This window comes from Carassius carassius, chromosome 6 (genome assembly GCF_963082965.1).
Source record: "Carassius carassius chromosome 6, fCarCar2.1, whole genome shotgun sequence".
Lineage (NCBI taxonomy): Eukaryota > Metazoa > Chordata > Actinopteri > Cypriniformes > Cyprinidae > Carassius > Carassius carassius.
Window position 1 is genome coordinate 15,428,851 of NC_081760.1, and position 9,378 is coordinate 15,438,228.

The 9,378-nt window shown below is 42.0% G+C and overlaps 1 long non-coding RNA gene across 1 annotated transcript; it reads right to left on the bottom strand.

The window, feature by feature from the left end:
- Positions 1 to 3,544: 3,544 nt before the first annotated feature.
- On the bottom strand, positions 3,545 to 5,596 carry LOC132141888 (uncharacterized). The gene is made up of 2 exons (XR_009433953.1): positions 5,422 to 5,596; positions 3,545 to 3,591 (listed from the first exon to the last, which is right to left on the bottom strand). It is a non-coding gene; the product is annotated as an uncharacterized LOC132141888 (long non-coding RNA).
- Positions 5,597 to 9,378: the final 3,782 nt, after the last annotated feature.

Genomic DNA, 9,378 nt, shown 5'->3' on the forward strand with positions numbered 1-9,378 from the left:
GTACCCGTCTTTAAATATACTCCAAAAGTATTAGTTACTCAAAAAATGTACTCAAGTAAATGTAACGAAGTAAATGTAACTCGTTACTACCCATCCCTGTAGGCTACACAATCATGGGGAAGACTGCTGATCTGACAGTTGTCCAGAAGACAATCATTGACACCCTTCACAAGGATAAGCCACAAACATTCACTGCCAAAGAAGCTGGCTGTTCAAAGAGTGCTGTATCCAAGCATGTTAACAGAAAGTTGAGTGGAAGGAAAAAGTGTGGAAGAAAAAGATGCACAACCAACCGAGAGAACTGCAGCCTTATGAGGATTGTCAAGCAAAATCAATTCAAGAATCTGAGTGAACTTCACAAGGAATGGACTGAGGTTGGGGTCAAGGCATCAAGAGCCACCACACACAGACGTGTCAAGGAATTTTCTGAACCACAGACAATGTCAGAGGCGTCTTGCCCAGTGGTCCAAAGTCCTCTTTTCAGATGAGAGCAAGTTTTGTATTACATTTGGAAACCAAGGTCCTAGAGTCTGGAGGAAAGGTAGAGAAGCTCATAGCCTAAGTTGCTTGAAGTCCAGTGTTAAGTTTCCACAGTCTGTGATGATTTGGGATGCAATGTCATCTGCTGGTATTGATCCATTATGTTTTTTGAAAACCAAAGTCACTGCTCCTGTTTACCAATAAATTTTGGAGCACTTCTTGCTTCCTTCTGTTGACCAGTTTTTTTGAAGATGCTGATTTCATTTTCCAGCAGGATTTGGCACCTGCCCACACTGCCAAAAGCATAAAAAGTTGGTTAAATGACCATGGTGTTGGTGTGCTTGACTGGACAGCAAACTCACTAGACCTGAACCCCATAGAGAATCTATGCGGTATTGTCAAGAGGAAAATGAGAAACAGGAGACCACAAAATGCAGATGAGCTGTAGGCCACTGTCAAAGAATCCCGGGCATCCATACCACCTCAGCAGTGCCACAAACTGATCACCTCAATCCTACGCCAAATTGAGGCAGTAATTAAAGCAAAAGGAGCCCCTACCAAGTATGGAGTACATGTACAGTAAATTAACATATTTTCCAGAATGCCAACAATTCTCTAAAAAGTGTTTTTTATTTTTTTTATTGGTCTTAGGAAGTATTCTAATTTGTTGAGATGATTGAATTCGTGGTTTCTTGTTAAATATGAGCCAAAATCATCACAATTAAAAGAACCAAATACTTAAACTACTTCATTCTGTGTGCATTGAATTCATTTAATACACAAGTTGCACAATTTGAGTTGAATTACTGAAATAAATGAACTTTTCCATGACATTCTAATTCATTGAGATGCACCTGTACATCACAACTTTGAGTCTCTCTTTTATGAGAAACTGCCAATCTTACTAGGGGAATGTGCAGACTGCTGCATTCTAGCAGCACAATATATGCGTTTGCCTGTCACAACATGAGGGACAATGAGTGATCCAGCTCCAGTCTGTCTCCTGCAAAATTTGTTAATGCACTTTCATATTCTGTATTATTGAAAATACTTTTATTTACTTATGAATTTATTCTATTCTTCAATGTATGGTGATTAGACAAAGACATTAGACAAAAACAAAATAATATATAGGCTAATTCACTTAGATTTCTTACACAATGTTTTATTTATTGTTATGAATTAGCCTATTCAAAATAAAAATATGTAAAAATAAATAAATAAATTAACTTGATACTAGGGATGTCCCGATCAGGTTTTTTTGCCCTCGAGTCCGAGTCTGAGTCATTTGATTTTGAGTATCTACCGATATCGAGTCCCAATCCGATACTTCTATAATACATAAAAAAGAATAAAGAAGAGCAAAAAAACAGATCCAAGCTGTTCAATAATTACATTTTGAAATATATTCAAATAGAAAACAGCTATTTTAAATAGGCTAGTAAAAATATTTAAAAAATTTTATTTTATATACAATGTTTTGCTGTACTTTGGATGAAATAAATGCAGGCTTGGTGAACAGAAGAGACTTCTTTAAACAACATTAACAAGGCTGTCTCCATGGCAACTTGCTGTGACTCTGTATAATCTGCGGACTGAGGCATCTAGAGAGAATCGCAACTCTCCAGGGCTACAAACTCTTACACATATACAGATATGCATTCACCCCCCCCAACATCCCAAAGGAGCACAGTCTGGGTGTTGTTTTTTTTCTCCTCTCTTTCCTAATGTTTTGCTGTTATCTCTTCCCCTGTCTACTGTATTTCTTTGCCTTGTGCCCACATGTGCAATGACAATAGGCAACTTAAAATTTTCTCTAATTTCTAGCTTAATTTAATTGGCTTGGATATCTATAACTGCTGACGATAACAATAATAATGATTTGTTTATATACTACAAACACTGTTTATCACATGATAAGGCAAAATAGTTTCTATACTGTAATAAATGCTATGTCAATCAGCACAGCATTGTTCATATACTTTATTTATCACCTGCTGGAGATAACTTGAAAAACTATATATTGTCATAATCGTATATTAATGTCTTCGTGTTTCCAAAAATTTCAGGTTTTTTTGTTAAAAACAACTGTTTTCATACAGCTATAGCCGGATGCTTTTGTCCATATTAGGAATTTCCTGATATGACATTCTGCGCAAGAGCGCCCTCTGGCGTCGAGTATGAATGAAACGCACACTGCAGGAGTGTTTAGCGCTCCGTGATGTCCATCTCCCGAATAAAACACCAGATCATGCGCAGACTATCCTGTCTCTTTGAGTTTAAATCTATATTTATTCACACCTTTATTATATATATATCTGAGTCCTGATCGGGAGGTAACGTCCGATTCTGATCGAGTATGAAACCATGTGATCGGATCTGGACATCCCTACACAATCGTTTTTGAATTAATCTCTTGATTTAATGAATTAGACATCAAATGCATTTTAACAGTCACTGGTCACTACCTACTGGCATAATGTTACATATAGCTGTACAAAGTTACAAAGGTCGTTTTCTCATTTTGAATGCGGCTGCCGGATCATCAGCTATATCTGGCCTATAAACTTTTATCCCATTACTTTCGTTATTAGTATTTAATGTTTGCATCACAGAAATGTAACCTCCTGTGGAGACTTGTGAAGCTGCTTCAAAGATGGCTTACATGATTAGCACTGCTCTCTCTGGATCAGCGGGATAAAGCAGGTTTAAATATTCTGATGTGTTTGTGATTTCAAATGTTCAATATATGTAGTGGAATCATTGTAATAGCCTATAATATTGTGTGTTTGAATCGAGAATGCAATCTTTTAATGATTAATCCATGTGAGCCTACAGTATAACCTATGCAGAGAAAGAGAGAGAGAGAGAGAGAGAGAGAGAGAGAGAGAGAGATCGCACTGCACCAGTCAGCTCAGAAACTTGTCAGTGGTGCCCTTTTTATTAAGAAAAGTGTAACAGACTTTATTTGATTCTGTTATGATGCACTAATTCTGGATGTACTGGTACTTGTTGTTGTCACGATCATTAGCTGGAGTGCCCATAAACTCAAATTTTTTGTTTACATCCCCTTTTTCGAACTCCATTTCCCATCCTACCTCATTCCTGGGACTGATTGCACACACACACACACACACACACACACACACACACACACACACACACACACACACCTGCATCTAAACACACACACACACACACACACACACACACACACACACACACACACCTGCATCTAATTACACACACACACACCTGCAGCTAATACACACACACATATAAGCAGCACAATCTCTCTCAGTCTGGGTGAAGTCTTGTTTAGCCCTGTCTAGCATTTCTGAGCATTTTCCCTGTGTTTGTTCTTAGATCTCTCTTATTTCTCTGATCTGCCGGATTTAGTGCTGATAGATTTTTTTTGTGATGGACTAAGTGAACCACCAAAGTCACGATTAATCAGTGAGGGTCCCCGCTCATCTCTTGGTCAGTTTATGGACTATGCATTACTGATTGTTGGCTCAGCATTCACTGTGTGTCGCGGAGGCAAATGCCCCGGACTCACTCACGTCATATTTGCAGAGCCACTGTAAAAGATGGCCACCAGCCCAGCACCACTGCACAACATGGCCGACAGCCCAGCGCCACTGCACAAGATCGCCGCCAGCCCAGAGCCACTGCACAGGATGGCAGCCGCAGTTGATCTTCCAGAGTCAAGTCAGGCCCCCGTTGACCTTCCAGAGTCAAGTCAGATCCCCGCTAACTTCCCAGAGTCGAGTCAGGTCCCCGTAGATCAGGTCCCTGTTGATTTCCCAGAGTCTAGTCAAGTCACCGTTGACCGTCCAGAGTCAGGTCAAGTCACCATTAACACCATGAGTCAAGTAAAACCACAGTTAAACTTCATGAGTCAAGTCAAGTCACCGTTGATCGCTGTGAACAAGGTCAAGTCACCGTTGAACTCTGTAAACAAGGTCAAGTCTCTGTTGATCTCTGTGAACAAAGTCAAGTCACTGTTGATCTCCGTGAACATGGTCAAGTCACGGTTGATCTTTATGAGCCCAGTCAAATCACTACCATTCTTCCAGAACTTCATCACGTCTCAGTAGATCTTCCAGAGCTTCGTCATACCACAATAGATCACCCAGTGCCTTGTCACATCTCAGCTGAACTTCCAGAGCCTCGTCGCATCCTGTCTATTGCACCCAGCAATGTTCTCTCAGCCTGTTGTATTGCTGTCAAGGAGACTGTTACTGCTGTGGAACCTCCAGAGGTGGCAGCAACTGCTGCAGAACCTTCGGAGGCGTCAGTAGGATCCATTCATTAACTTTCATCGTGTCCTGTTATGGCCACGGAGGCCGCTCAGGAACTCACTGCTTGTCCTGTCACGGCCATGGAGGCCAACCATGAACTCACCGCCTGCCCTGTCATGGCCACGGAGGCCATCTTCCATCTCATCATGGCCACGGAGGCTGCAATTAACCTGTTAATGTTCTCTGTTTCAGTCCTACCTGACCAGACTTGCTCTCCTGTGCCATCGACTCTGCTCTGGTGGTCTTCTGCTCTGCCCTGGTGGGCTTCTGTCTCGTCTGCTCTGTTGTTGTGGTCCTCTGCCCTGGTGGGCTTCAGTCCCGTCTGCTCGGCTGTGGTGGTACTCTTCTCTGCCCTGGTGGACTTCTGTCCCCTCTGCTTAGCTGTGGTGGTCTTCTGCTTGGATGTGGTGGGCTCCAGTTCTGCCTGCGCCACTCCTGTGGGCTCCAGTTCTGCCTGCGCCGCTCCTGTGGGCTCCAGTTCCCTCTGCTCCGCCCCGGTGGGCTCCAGTACCGCCTGCTCCACCCTGGATTCCTGCTCTGTTGGCACTGCCTCGGACTTTGGCATTTTTGCTTCCATTGCGCACACACACACACACCTGCATCTAATTACACACACACCTGCAGCTAATACACACACACACACACACACACACACACATATAAGCAGCACAATCACTCTCAGTCTGGGCGAAGTCTTGTTTAGCCCCATCTAGCATTTCCGAGCATTTTCCCTGTGTTTGTTCTTCCCGTGTCTGATTTTGGATCGTGTATACCGCCTTTGATTCTCTGCCGCCTGCCCCGACCTCTGCTTGTGACTGTTATTGATTCTGGATTTCCCTGACCATTCTTATAATAAAGTTCTGCATATGGATCCAAACGTCTATAACTCATCGTAACAATTGTATGTGTGTATGTGTGTGTGTGTGTGTGTGTTTGTAATTATTATTTTTTTCTCCTCTGGGCTTGCCGTAGATAGGGAAAGGTCATGTGCACTGTAGTACTAGAGTGTTGCAGGTTTTTGGAGGAGTTCAGTCTCTCTGGTAGACAAATAAAAAAAAGTTAAGAAAAGCTCAGTGGCTGTCGTTTATTGCCTTCTTGTTTATAAGTGTTTAGGTGAACCCTGCATGAATGCTCAGTCACAATAATTTACTGGATCACTACATTACATTCCCCAGCAATGAGGAGGTAAACAACTGTTTTTGACAGCTCACAGCTTCATTGTTTCTAGAGAGCGACACACAGACATGGGTAATTCACACATGCAATTTACATCCCCTTCTCTGAATTGATAATTTATTCAAGTAAATGTTATAATTTAGAGTGTTAATAATAGTAATAAAAGAGTGTTTTTTTTGGCTCCAAGTCGTGCATTAAATTAGTTAACTGCGCATAACAGAACTTAAATCATTTCATCTTTAATGCAGCAAAAGAAAATGAAAAGTGGGAAATCATTATAAGTTCACCATGATGGGTAGTTATTGTCGCCACCATTTTGCGAATGTTGCCGTTTCATGAGCAAATTGAATCACCAGAGTAGTGATCAATATACTTGAATGTCCCGGGGCTTGCGGCTGATGAAACTTTGCAGCCACCATTACCGTGATGTCACGTTCCTCTGCCGCGACACCCACAGTAAAAGCGGAACTGACAGACAACAAAGCATGGTCCATAAACTGAACGAGTGACGAACGCTTTGCGAATTAGCCTTGACTTTAACTGCTGAAAAATGCCCTCGAAGAAAAAGTCTATCAGGACACAGTCCGACAGATCAGAGAAATAAGCGTGATCTAAATAGTTTTGTACACTGTCTTTGAGCGAACGCGTGCCCTGCTGGAGGGCTAATAATAGTCTTGCCATATCCATACCTGGCCAATGTCCACATGAAAAGCTGCTGGATACTTGTTTGGCCGAGTATTCCGTTACAGAGTCAACAGAGGAAGTGCGTGGTTCCATATGCAAAGCTTTATTCTTAAACATTGTAAAAATGGGCAAGGGTTGGAAAATGGCAAACAGGTATTCAGAGGGCAAGACAGAAGAGTACTCTGATAAACAGGTGTAGGTCGATCGACGGTGTACATACTCCAAAGGATGAGGCAAGAGAGTAATCCACAAACAGATAATAATCCAGGTGAGGTACAAACAGAATCCAAATGACAAGATGAGAGAGAAATCCAAAAACAGCCAGGTGATCAGGAAACAGACAATCAGGCAAAACTGGATGTGACTAAACTGGACTACAACTAGGAACTAGACAAAAGTCAGACAGGAAAACAGCCCCGTAAAGTACTATCACTAGATGAATAAACAGACAATAATTGGCGATATGAGAAGGGTCTGAGTGGGTGTTATATAATGTATGTGTGATTGGATGTGGAGGAGTCCAATCATTGCAATGGAACATGGGATATGTAGTCCAGGGTAGAGACCTGTACTCCCGCGGGACCCAATACAACAGGGTGCAGCGCGGAACAACTCTTGATAGGCAAGTGTGGGTGCGGGCAGAAAGAGACTTGTGTGTGTGTGGGATGCGGGAGAATAATATGATTCGTGGGACTCCTGCAAAATATAAATAATCTAAACATAAAGTGTCTAAAATATATAAATTGTTATTTATCTGTTGCACAAAAGCAAAAAGAACAACTAATATTTTTATAGATTAAAATGATTGACATGCTCAAGCTAGGCATAGTTTCTATTTATAAAACGTGTTTAAAGGGTTACGCAATGTAGCCAATCACAGACATAGCTATTGATTTCTGGAACGAAATGGCCAATCAGAGGTGATTAAGTTAGAATCTAGGCTACTCAGTGCAGTGATGAAATTGTGTGCTCACGGATCCTCTCATTTTAACACACGAAGTGTAGACATTGTGAAAGAGTCATTGTGTATATATTTATTGTGTTATAACAGAGCTTTATGAGATCACAATTAACTGAAATGTCAGATTTCAGTGATAATAAAGGAAGCACTGCTCACATTCTGTCAATCCAAACCATGTAGCTACGCAGCAGCCCATGCTTGCTTTTCTGTTAAAGGGTACATAACATACACAGTTTCACCTAATCTCATGTTAATCTTGAGTATCTATAGAGTAGTACTGCATCCTTCATATATCCAAAAAGTCTTTAGTTTTATCATATTTATAAAAGAAAAATACAGCTTTTCGATTCTTTCCGGAAAAAGCCGAGCTCCTGAAGGAATGCCATGAGCGGAGCTATAATACTGATGTTTCGTGTTGTTTCCATTAACATATATTCACTTGTGTGCTGATTTCCAACAAAATACAGAAATCTGATGCAATTGTACTTACATGAATGGGGTCTTTTAGCAAACGATGTGCAAATCCAGCGTCTTGGGCCTTGTTTATAAAACATTTGTCACTCAAATGACCAAAACACACAAAGGCACTTGATACACTCTATTGCTGCCACGGAAAAACAAACTGCATCCACTGTTCATGTAACGCTGGGTTCTTGGGGAAGCTGAACACGGTAAACTTTCCCTCACATCCACAAACGAACTTATTTGGAGGCATTCTCAAACAAATCCTATGCAGCGCTGCCGACGATTTTGAAGCGCGTTGATGTGTGCGGTCTCGCTCTCCTCTGGTCTAGTGTGTACGCGGGCACGCTTTCCTGGGAGAAATGCTCATATAAGGACTTTCATTCAAACCTATCGCTGTTTTCTTTTCTCCTCTCCTCTCTCTTGCTCCAGTTTTTCACAAGTTCATCAAACAACCGCAGTAAGAATATTTCATCAAGCAAGGTGAGTAATGGCTTCTCCTGCTATTGTTATTTGCACCTCTTGCCACATGTACAGTTTATCTATCTCTGTCGCAGATGAGGGATTCACATGTGATAAATGCAGGGAAATAGTTAGGCTGACAGAGAAGATTCCAGAATTAGAGACACGCATCCAAACTTTAATTGAGGACAGTAAGAATGTTAGGGCTCTAGATACGGCTTTGGATGCGTCTAGCTCAGGGATTCCTGTACATTGTTCGGTTCCGGCAACAGAGCCCCTGCAGCAGGGCAACTGGGTGACAGTGAGGCAGCGTAGTCTTGGGTCAAAACACCGCTCTTCTGTTCCGATCAAAACATTAAACAGGTTCTCCCCACTCAGTGATCCACCCACTGAGAAACCTGATGAAAGTGCTCTAGTTATTGGTGATTCTATCGTACGGAACGTGAATATAGAGACACCTGCCACCATAGTCAAATGTTTACCGGGAGCCAGAGCGCCTGACATCTTGGCATCTTATTCATGCCGGCACTAATGATGTTCGACTTCGCAAGTCGGAGATCACTAAAAATAACATTAAAGAGGTGTGTGAACTTGCAAGCACGATGTCAGACACTGTAATATGCTCTGGTCCCCTCCCTGCTTAACATGGTGACGAGATGCATAGCAGATTGTCATCACTCAATGGCTGGATGTCCAAGTGAAGTGATGTCCAAATGAAGTGGTGCCCACAGAATAATATAGGTTTCATAGACAATTGGACCAGCTTTTGGGGCAGACCTGACCTGTTGAAAAGAGATGGTCTTCATCCCTCCTGGGGTGGTGCCACTCTTCTCTCTAGAAATATGGCAA